Here is a 12,529-nt window from a genome sequence, read left to right as displayed (position 1 = left end):
TAGAGTAGTCTGAATGGCTAGACAAGCTGATTACTCAATGCTTTAATACCAAAGTTTGCATTTTGCATAAAACTTTTTGTTGTTATAGTTGATGGGTAACAAAATTTGCCTTGTCCAGGGGTTGGTGGAAAAATAAACATATATCATGTGTCACTGATGATTTCTACAGCATCAGTGTAAGAAGTTCAGAGAGTACTTTCTTGTCAGACACTGGGGAGTCGAGGTGTGCAGATTCTTGTGTGGAAAGGTTATGGAAAAGGTTAATCTTTTTGGATTAACCTCTGCCTTAGGAATAAAGCACAGTCAAATGGTGCTTTCTCTAGTGTTGGGTGAAAAAAAGAGTTCTTTTTACCCCCTACCCTCAATAAACATAGAAGCCCCAAAACCCTGCAGGCTGTCCCCCAGAATCCTGTCTGGTTCTCGTGTTCACTCTTGTGCGTAAGCTGTGCCCGAGTTGTTAGTGACTGTTGTTTGTGTTCCCGGCCACTGTATATGGCTGGTATAATTTGTGCTGTTCCTTGCAGGGCCACAGTGCTGCAGGCATGCATACCAACCTGGTGTCATGCGTTGTTTTGTACAGCACCCTGTGCACATGAAGTAGGAAAGGGAAATTTCTTGTTTCTCTTTTAGCATCCTGATCACCTTTTTCCACCTCATAAATCACTGAAGCTTTCAACAATCACTCCTGTATTGACTCCTGGCACAATGTCAGCGTGTTCCCACAGCTGGCTGTATTGCTTTCTGGTTTCCTTAACAGTTGTGCTAGATGTGCAGACATCAATCTGTGGGGGCTTCTTGGAGGGGGACTGAAATGAACCTTAGCATTGACTGCCTTGTATCCTGGAGAATGTTACAGCATCTTAACGCCACATCAATGAGATGCTGCCTCTTAGCTGTTGCTGCCAATACTTTCACATCTGGGATCAGGGAATTAAGAGCTGTCAGTGAACCACTGAACCTGTGCTATCTGCCAAGGTCCTTGTTCTATGCAGTCCCACAATTTGAGGCTGACGTTGCACTTTCTAGGCTGCAGTGTCTGCTGTGCTGTCTTGCAATCTTAAACAGTATTTAACGCCCTTTAAATAAATCTCTCCAAAAGCTTTGGATCAGCTCCTCCTTTGTGGTCTGTGTCACTTGCGTGTTCACAGTATAAGATCTGAAAGTATGTTCTTTGTCTTGGTATGTCACAGATTACTGGAAGCTCCTTAAATTCAAGCCCCAAACTACAGTGCAGCATGTATTTCTGAGCAGTATTACCTGTGTTTGTACAACAGGGATACAGTGCAGCACTGGTCAAACTTCCAGCATCCTGTTTTAATAGTGTCAAAGCTAGGAATAATTTGTTGGAGGGTGAATTTCTTCTTTGGCTTTTGCATGTTGTATATAAGGGGATGAATTTTGGCATGTCTACTTATGGATACTTATGATACTCCATCTCATTTTCTTAAGGAGTGACAATGAGAACAATGTGTTTCTTTTATTCCTCAAGTGTGTGGTTTTTTGGTTTCTTTGTGTGTGTGTGTGGTTGATTTTTTTTAAATAATAATACATTGAGAATCAGCCTGGGCAAATATCCTGATCAGTGCAGCAGCTTACATATGTGCCCCAAAATAAATAAATTTTGGGGCACAGATGTAAGCTGCATAATTTTCTGAATAAAACCCCTTGCCATAGGGTCAGCTGGGAGTGACAGTGTTGTGCCAGCAAACATGCTTCCTCTTCGCAGGAGTGTCCCATATTTTTGTTCAATTTTCTATATGACTAGTGAAGCAGCAGCAGTAGATTCAGGCCATGAAAGGTGTGTAGGTTCAGTCAAGCCAACTGTTGAAATTATGGCTGTTTCTCAAAATACCTGTTCAACACACCTTGTACATGCTATCAGGAAATTCTTGGAGCTGAACAAATTTATGCTGAGAACCTGACCTAATGCCACCTTTCCCTGTTTTGGCAACAAACCCGATGGGGTTCAGCTGCTGAGCTACACTCTTCTGTAGTCTCATGTTAGCAGGGTTTGTATGTCAGATCTTCACATCACATGTAGGGAAGTGAATGGAATCCAATGTAAAATCTATAGCTCCTTGTGTGTAGGAACTAGAAAGATATATTCACTTGAGAATAAATTTGTAATGTTTTTAAGAGAAAAAAAAGAATATCCGTTTTGTTTTGTTTCCTGGTTATATAAACATTCAGCAATCTTTGCCTAAAAGAATAGAAGTAAAAGTTACATGGGATGAATGTCCCATGCTGCTTCATTATGGGAACAAGTATTACTAGTGAAATGTCTGAAACTACAGTGACACGTAGTTCTTTGCTATAATTAATACAAAATAATTGTAATCAGAATGTTATGGTGATGGTTTATTGGAGTTTTGAAACATTCTTTTACATTGTGATTGGCTCTTGGATTCCTCTTTGCCGTGACCTTGTTGCAAAGCTCAGTCAGCAATAAGTGTTTATAAATTACCTAAGTCTGTTCAAATACTAAAAATCCAAGATAATAGATCTGAGGAAAATCTGTTTTAAGGAAGCAACTTCCAGAATGGTGGCATGTCCTGAATCAATAGCATTATATAGAGAGTCGAATGAATTTACCCCAGTCTGAATTGACTTCTTTAGTTCCAACTGTAAATCCGGGGAGTAATTGTCAACATCTGTGGCAGAAGCTGTGGGCAAGAAGACTAATACAAGATCACAGAGTTCTTTAATGCCTTAAAATCTTTACATCAACACTCAAATGAGTCTAACAGAAACGGAATTGTATTTCAGCATTTCTCATGGTTTACATCTCTGTTAGTATAGCTTCTCAGCTGTTTTAAATGAAGTGGTCCAAACTACTGTGTGGCAGATTTTTGAGTCTGTCTTGTCAGAAACGAGATAGTTTGACTGAAGTGTATACAAAGGGACTATTTTTCCCTTTAGATGTGCATTGAAGTGGTTGAGATGAAACCTTACACATATTTAAAAAAAAATAATCGGTTATTTAAGTTCTCCTTATGGATTTACAGTCCTAAAGCCTTCAAGATTCTAACATCTTTTTCTCAAAAAATTCAGCATATTTTTATTTGTCTTCTGCAAATTTTTTTTGAAGGACTTTCTCTTTTACAGACATCAGCTAACACAAAAAACAAACTGTCCCATCCACAGACTCTAAAAAGTCATAGCAAACTCAACAACGAAAGTCTTAGCAATGTAATAAATCCATAACCAAAAAAATTTTCCACTAAAGAACTATGGTCATTTTTCTGTCTTGTGGAGATGAGTGCCTCATCTTTACAAGTAGTGTCTACTCTAAATTGATGAAACTTGATGTTTTACTAGTTTTCATGGTTTCAACAAATTTTCTCAGCTCTGTAAAATGCATGAGCCAGTGATGATAGATTGAAATGATTTTGCAAATTTATCCACTTTTTTATCTGTGTGGCAATATGTAAATGTAAAATATTGAAATATGAAGTGTCATTATTACATTTTCAGTCTTTCTGCAAGAAAATTATGTTCACCAGTGAATGTAAATATTGAAGCTGTTTTAAAATTTCATTGACAAGCTTTGCAATCCCTTTCATCCCTCATTAAAATAGCGTCGTAATAAGCATTCTTTGCAGGCATGTGTGACAAACTTTTTAGATGTTTTTCTTTCAATTTTGTCCTAGAAATATTTCATATGATGCTTCATGTAACTTTTTGGGACTTAGATTTAAAAAAAAAGGTACAATACTAAGGAGTTCTTCTTTTTATGGGAGTTTTTCTTTATCTGGAATGTATCTTATGCTTATTTTCTCCTAAGTAGGTAACCATGCTGGAATAAGAACACTTTCCTTTATGGCTCTGTCATCTCTCGTCAAAATTATAGTTTAGAGCATTTACTTTCTATATATAAGAAATTAGTTTTGTCAACCTGTTTCCAATTGTCTTCTTGCAATATTATTTTCATAATTTTGTTCTGGTATGACTTCATAACGACATCTTGATGATGGTGAAAAGAATTAACCAGCTGGAAAAATGCCCAAGACTTTGCTAGAAGCCTGCTAATAGCCTATTGTGGCTTCAGAAAAAAACATGGAGGGAGATGAGAACCTGGATGGCTCTGCTATGGCTCTTTGTCCTGCTTGTCTTGCTTTGAAACAGTAGCACTGCTCAAGTGTGATTTCACCTTCTGTCTCTTCAACTTGGGGCTCTTTTAGACTAAAAGGTTTTTTTGGTGGTTCATTGCTTTTGTGGTAGCCCTCAGGCATTTTAACTTCCTTGCACATCAGAAGTGACAGTATTTTGAAAGCTTAGTTTGTACCTGTTCCAAAGGCCACCTGTGCCGTGGATGGACTGTCCTTGGTCTATGCCTTCCCTAACTTCCTAAACTTTTCTGTGCTGTTTTGTTTTTTTTTTGGTGAATACAGATTATGTATTAAACATAGTCTACTTGCTTGAAATTTAAGCACAGTTTGGGAGAGAATCTTTTAGCTATTAGTTATAACCAAAAATACGCCTGATGCCTCCAGAGCAACAGCTAAGACCTAACCCAGCCCAAATGGAGAAACTGGGAATAGTGAGATGGTATTTGAAGTGTGGGAATATAAACTCCAGTAAAGACACTCCCATGAAATGCAGCCTATGCAGTATTTCTGCCCAGATTTCAGGCTCCCATTAAAGAGTCTTCAAAAACAAAGGGAGGGTCTTGAATCCATCCTGGGATTTACGCTGTCCTTTGCTGGACATTTTTCACATACTTTGGCATAACTTTTACTGTGCCTACAAATGATTTGCAGCCTTTGTCTGCCTTTAAAGCAAATAAAGTATGCTCCCTATGTAGTCATTCGGTTTGAATTTCCTAACTCCCCCAAAACATGGCAGGGAAGTAGTGTCATGAAATGGTATAATGATCTGCTTTGTTTTGATGTCTTTAGTCTTCCTCCAGTTGTGATCTTTGCCATATACTTTAGAGAAAGTGGTAACCTCCCCAGAACCAGTAACAACACTAGCAAGAAATCTAGGAACTGATTTACAGACTGGCCTCAGCTTGCATTTTCCATGTTTATGCTGGCAGTTTCAAAGACAAAAATAAATGCAGAGATAGTTTTGTATTCACTTTTTGGAGGTAGAGATCAGCTTAATGGGTGCTGATCAGATATTTGCCATCAGGTACTTGGTCTTCCATTATCTGAATTTACAAAATACAGAGAGGCAGAGATGGAGTTCAAGTTTCTTTTTTATTAAGTATTATGCTGCATAACAGGGATACTATTTACTTTGGGGATAATAGGGTCCATCCCTACCAAAGCTTTATAAATCTCACATAAACCTTTCTTTGTTGTTTTGTCTTAGTAGTGGCATGCTCTGCTGGTATAATTCAGTTTTTGGGAGAACAATATTCTATACAACAAAACAAAATGTAGTGATTCATTATCAAGACAAGAATAAGTGTTAGATGTTGGAAAACAGAAAAAATAGTAATTACCTTGAAAAGGACTCTGTAATCTTCCCCTATGTGTCTCCCGTTACACTCAGTCTGCATTGGCACATGCCTGAGAACACTGTCAAGTGTTTAGATGTTGTTTAAAGACATGAGCAACAAAATCTTATGGAAACCCGATACAGTCCACGACAAACTGCAGTGCGGAATGATGCACCAGCAAGTATCACTTAGCAGGGATTTCACCGACCATCCCTAAGCTTATGGAGATGGGACTGGGAGGACTTGGATTGAGAATGGAACAGGGACTCTAGAGAAAATTACAAGGCCATTTATGAGCTAATAGGATTTTTTTCTTGTTTTCTGATGTTATGACAGGCTAAATATTCTCATCTTGTTAATGTCTCGATATTGAATACTCTATACTGTTCTGGTTTTGTACAGTGTACCTTAAACCTCTATCGTGCTACACATTCACAGACACGCACAAGTCTACCAGAGTTTTCCATAGAGATCCCCCCAAACTAAAAAGCTTTAGTCACCACTTGCTCATAAATTTTTTCCCATGAATGTGTTTTTTGTTTTTTTGGCTTGTTTTTTTTTGTTTATTTCTTTTGGAGTTTAGTTGTTGGTCTTTTACTTTCCACAGTCCAACAGAAATGTTACTCTGGTTCCATTTATGCCTTATCTCTTCTGAACCACTTTTTAAGTACTGTTCACTGTCCTTGGCAAGCACTGAGAAACTTCGGCCATCAGTTTAAGTTGAAGCCCTTGCTATTGGAAAAGGAGGACCAAACCATAAAGGAATACTCAGCTGAGTAAAGAGTTGGGATATGTTTCTGGTTTTCACTTTAGATGACATCTCTTCTGTAACATCATTGCTGAGCTCTTTGCATGGAAACAGAAAAGCGGTGAATGTTCTGAAGGGCAAATTGTGGACTCTGAGACAATCAAGTGGTCTGACTATACACTAATCCAGATATCAGTGCAGCTTGGGCTGTTAGGTGTCAGGGGAACTTAACTAAATCCTTGATGCAAACAAGATTTATTAGTGTCACAGTACCAAGATTCTTCTGCCTTTGCATAGATTTTCAAGCTACTTACTTCCCCTTTTCAGATCTTTTCCCACTATATTAGATTGGAATAGGGCAGCATGAACAGAGCTTGCATATGCTGTTCCATTTCTTTTTACGTACAGACTACTCTGTTAGTAGTTAGTATTTAAGCCTATTAAAAATATTGCTCTTTACCGAGTGGGACTGAAACAGAAAAAAAGATGGGTGTTAGAAAAAAAGAAAGGCACTACTCCCTTACACCTAAATACTGACTGAAGTCTTAGAAAATAGATTATTGTTAATTGTACCACTCTTGAGATAATGTTAGGAGAGAGCCACTTATCATGATTTAGGGCAGCGTTACATCACTTTTTTTGCTTAAAGAGCTGTGGCTTGCTCAAGTCCAGACAAAATTTCTGACTGTACTTTGAATAAGTAGAATTTGTTCTTGGGTACATCTGGAATCTAATTTTCTGTCTTTATCAACCAGGGATATTCTTTCTTCTCTGGACTGAAATGTATATAGGCTCACAGAGCAGAGGACTGCAAAGTCAGTGCTTCTCTGTGTTTGAGTGGAAGTTCCCTTAAGGAAGTTTGATGCAGCAGTGCAGGACCTGGCACCAGTAAGAAGCAGGTACTTTACTCACAAAATGGAGAGAAGCAATGCATCATGGCCAGCTCCAAACCTGTCCTTTAGCACCATTTGAAGAAGAGCCTGTATTTTCTTCTCAGTTCCTAGCTTTTCCTTTCTGTAAGGAAATCATGGTACAAAGGGAAGGAATGAAGATGAAGACAACTTCAGTGTTTCTTTACAGTCTGTTGGCATGTCCCATTTATTACTAAATCCTGAAGGCATCTGGGATCTCACAAATTCAGAGATTAGCGTCAAGGCAAAACAGTGTCGCATCAGCACAGACAAAATTACCCTTCATCAGTGGTGGGATGCTGGGTCAATAGGTGTCAATGGAATGGTCTTATCCATTTATGAATCATGACAAAAGGAGGAATTATTGATGTAATCTCCAGTTCAGCTTGGACTTCAGAAACAATCCATTAGATATACAAGAAGTCATTTGTGATGTTCAGATTTTGATCTAACTATTTTAATGCTTGGAGAGGTAATGTTTTGTCGTCAGTCCACCATCCTTTCGTTTCATGGGGTTGTAAAGTCACGTTATACTGCTGTCTTGACATCATATCATGAGAGTTGCTTGTTGCTTGTTTCAGAAGCTTTGGGGAAAGAGATGAAAGTAATTCTGTACATCCCAGATGTTTCAGTAGGTGTATTTAAGGAAGCCCACTACCTTGATCCACCACATTCATGATTCTCACCCCCTTCCACCTGCTCTCCTTGCCTTACCCCTGCTTGTCTTTGTAGTTCTGCTCTGTGCTAAGATGGCTTGTGACATTCTAGCTTGGGGCATAAACAGTGGAAGACAGGATTTGAAAAATATACATGAATAAAAGGTCAAAACTCTCCCAGGAAAGAATGAAGTTCTTGGGGTTTTTTTTGTTTGCTTTCGTGTTTTTTTTGGGTTTTTTGTTTTTTTTTTTTAAATTGCATAGTTATGAAAAGCAGATTAACCTTTGGATTTTTGAGGAATTCACTGTGACAATGGTCCAGCTTAAAAATACACAACTGCTACTTGAAGTAGAGTGTCCAGAGATGCCCAGGTTTATTCTGTTGGCCCTGAGGATCATCTAGCGTGTAGTCCTAGTTTTAAAAAGTCATGCTAATATTGCTCATCCACAGCAGGCTGGAAGGGCAGAAGGCACAGGCCTACATGTAGGAGTTGCAAGGCCAATTTTTTTTAGTTCAACAGCAAAACAAAGACTTCATTATGCTGTTGGTCTCTTTGATCTTACCTGCTGTCAGGTTTGAATTTTTCTTTAGCAATGCTACAGTGAAGGAAAGAAACACAAAAGAGAAAAGCTACAAATCACAGAGTTCTCACTGTAACAACTGTGAAAAGAAAAGTTTGTGAAAAAAGGAGAAACGCTCTTCTTGTATCTGACTCAGTCAAACAACAGTGTATTATTGACAGATGCATGATCCTCTTTCCCCCACATGACTTGGAGGAAATAAAATTCCTGCTTCATTTGCAAATGAGAAGGCTGTCTCCTTAGGTTTTTAAAAACTTTCTATAATGATTTTAGAAATTTGATTTGATTGTGGACACTTGTCCTTCCAGATGATTATGGTAAGAATGTGACCCTGAAAGAAGTTCAGGGAAATGGGGAATTCACAATTAATATAGTGGACATGATTAGCTAATGACTAGTATCACTATTTAGGTGTGATAAACGGATAAATTATGGTCTGAGTAAAGAGTGAGTACTATTTCTTATCTGACAAGTGAAGTAAAGTAGCATTAAGAAAAAACAAAAGGCAGAAGTGTATATTTGAAGCCATGGGATAAAATTGCCTGTAAGTTTTCTTAGAGTAGCCAACCTAAACGTACTTTTACGCAAGAACAATGTCATTTGTTCCACTTCTGTATATGGTATCAGTGTTACCTCATCTTCTGTTTTGATGCAGACAAAAAAGTTATTAATTATTTGCAGATGCCACTTTACACGTGATTCTCAGAACTCTGCTGAGGCTTAAGGTGAGTCACTAATTAATCACTGATATTTTGAAAGACTAAACCTGTGTGACATGGGGGTTTTATGCTGGTAATTTGACTGCACAGACAAACATTAGGATGAAACAATGAGTCAGACTTCATTGTAGGATAATTCAGGTTGGAAGGGACCTCAAGAGGTCTGCGGTCAACTCTCCTGCACAGGGCAGGGCTTGGACCTCTCTGAGCAACCTGCTCCACACATCTTGACTGTTGTCATGGAGAAAAAAGTTCCTCTGTATGTCCACATCTGCACCTCTCTTGTTGCAATTTGTCTCTCATTTCTCTTTCTCCTGCCGTGTACCACAGTGAAGAGTCTGGCTTCTCCTTCTTGACAGCCTCATCATAGGCATGTGGGGGCTGCTGTTAGGTCCTTTCTCCAGGTTGGACAAGCCCAGCTTCCTCAGCCCCTACTCACAGAGCAAGTACTCTGAGTCCTCACTGTCTTGGTGGCCTTCTGCTGAACTCAGTCCAGTTATCAGTGTCTTGCTTGTGCTGGTGGGGGATGCGGTATTCTGGATGTTGTGTAATAAGTGCTAAGTAGAAAGGGATAATCACTTCCTCTGGCCGTGCTCCCATTACTGCAGCCCAGGATGCTGCTGGCCGCCTGTGCTGCCAGAGCACATGGCTGGCTCGTGCTCAGCTCATGTCTACCAAGACCCACAGGGCCCTTTCAAGCAGAGCTGTTACCCAGCCAGACAGTCCCCAGCATGTATTACTTCAAGGGTTTAGTCCTTCCCCAGTACAGGCTTTGTCCTTATTGAAATTTATAAGGTTCCTAATGTTGCTCTTCATATGTGAAATAGTTTGGGTTTTCTTCCCTTTGTTTGGATGGGTCATATCCTCCTCTGAGTGAAATCACTGAACTGAGTAAACCACCTGCATAGCTACAGTTTGCCCTAGAATGTATGCAAGGGATAGATTTAATCCTTTGGTATCATTACCATGTATTTAAAGAAGAGCACCCAGTAGACATATATTCCTACCGTTTCCAGAACAGGTAGAATCATGCTTTAATCGCCTGCCATTAAAGGAAGACAAACAGCTGAGTTTGCCTGCGTTGGGTTACATGCATTGCTTATTTTTCACAGCATGTTTTAAGTTCTCATTTCAACTAAAGCTACTTACATATGCTCACTGGCCAGTGAAAGGCTGACAGACTAACTCCACCTCTTTCTCCTCTGAGGTCAACCCACACTGAAGAAAGATCTCTGGACCTAGATGGTGCACAGCTTAAACCAGAGAGGAAGTATTTCTTCTTTACTGGGTATTACTTCTTCTCCGTGAAGTATAGCCTAGATTCAGACCCAAAGGATTCTGTGTAGATCACGTACTCAGACTAAGTATCATCAGTGACAAACGCACAGGAAGAGTATGGGAGGCTCTCCTCATTAATTTTGTTACCTTGACATTTAGCATTTGATATTATGACAGCTTATATTTTGAAATACCTTTCAGTCTCATTACTACCTGGGAGCAACAGCTCTGTCTTAAAGGCCACTTAAAGAAATACAGAATAGGAATATTTAGGAGCCATATTACTCTGCCCTTGTCGTTTGTGCAGATACGGAGCAAGTATTCACTGACTGCAGTGAGTGAAGGAACAGACAGGTCTCACTTTGTGCATCAGTGCGGATGAGGAAAGATGAAGTGAACTGTCAGAACTAGGATTTCCTGCATTCTGTTTCCTAAGTCCCTGGAGAAGGAAGTAGTTCAAAAAGAATAGCTTCACCTCGCTAAGTTGTAATGAGGTCCTGTGAAAGTCTGGGACGGCTTCATAGGTTTTGAGACAAAATTATTATCTGCTGCTTATGGGCCTCACTGTGTACAAAGCATATAAAATTAACAGTATTTTCCTTCAAAGCCTTTGCTTTTTGCAAACCATCGTAAGTCTCATTATGGGAGGAAGGAAAAATGGCCTGACTGGAAATCAGTTGGATTCTCTTCTCAGCTCTCTAATATGACGACCACAAAATCTGTTTATCTTACTCCTTAATTTTCTCTTGCTAGTCCCTATTTTCTTCTTGGATTTTTTATGACCTCAAACCACCAAGTTTCAATACTTTAGACAGAGATTTTCTGCACTTGCATCTCTACATGCTGCTGCTGTAAAAACAAAAATCTCTTACGTCATATATGTCAAAAGTAAGGGTCAGAGGAATTACATACCTTGGCCAAGACCTAAGAGAAAAGCTTAAGTTTCTTGATCTCTAGTGTTGTACTTTTTTCCCCAAATTTCATTTCCAAGGCATGCCATAGCTGAGTACCTTCCACAAGTGAACTCAAGCTGTATGTGATTAATAATTCACATTTTGTGCTAAAAGCAAATCAGAGTTAATTTTGTATATTTTCCTTCCACCATTTAATACATTAGTTTCCCCATAAAGGAGACTCTATATTGCTTCGCATGCCATGACTCATGCGTTATATAAGTAACTAAAATATTTTACAGTTTACAGAGAAGAGTGTTCTTACTCATTATGTGGATGAAAGGAGATTGCTGCATTTCAAATGACATGTATAATTTAGACACTTATTTCTAGGACTGTTTGGAACAGGGAATGAAGAGAAACTAAAATGTTTGAAGTGACTTGAGTGCTTCATAGTTTTTAATATGACTAGCAAAATACACAACCAGTAACTTTTAAGACTGTACTAATGGAAAAATGGCTCTGAAACTCTAACATACCTTTTCCCCCCTAATAACAGTATTTATTTTAAGACATGAGGAGAAACTAGTATTTCTCAGTCTGTAAGAATCTGCAAAAGTCTCATTTTTTCTGCCAGTAGTTACCTGCTGTTCCACCAAAATGCAAAGAGGAATGGGAAATAGTATTTCAGAAAGATTAGCCAGCTGGTAAGGAAAATGGTATGCCTGCTGTACTTGACTATTGTTGGGAGATATTCTTCCTCAGCTTTCTAAATGTTAGAGCTTGAATACAGAATAAAAGCATGGAATATTCTATATTTCAGCAATGCAGAGTTTATTCAGCTGAGAATTCAATAGCATCATTGTGGCTATGTATTGGGAAATATTAATTTAATTGTGTTCTTTTTAGAATATTCTATGAGCTAAATGAAACACAACCTCTGAAATTTTGAATCTGAAGAACCCCCAAATGCTACCATGATCTGCAGATTATCTTCACAGACTTACGTACTCACATGCTTTGATGAACATGGGTCTTATTTAGAATGCAGAACTCTGATTCTATCTTCTGTCTTGGTCCCACGTATTTATTTATTTATTTTACATTTAACAAGACAGCAGTCTCTGTGTTTCATGGGCTGTTCTTGGCAGCATCTAGATCTGTGTATTTCTCCAGTGAATTGGCCCACCATTTTCAGAGATCTGTGAATCTTTTAAGCAAAAGTAGTGGTTAGATACCTCTGAGCAGTGACAGTGTGGCAGGCTTATGTCCTAAGCTTTGAACCCTCTGCAGAAA

This window comes from Falco cherrug, chromosome 15 (assembly GCF_023634085.1).
Source record: "Falco cherrug isolate bFalChe1 chromosome 15, bFalChe1.pri, whole genome shotgun sequence".
NCBI lineage: Eukaryota > Metazoa > Chordata > Aves > Falconiformes > Falconidae > Falco > Falco cherrug.
The sequence above is the reverse complement of the archived record's forward strand: the minus strand, read 5'-3'. Positions refer to the sequence as shown.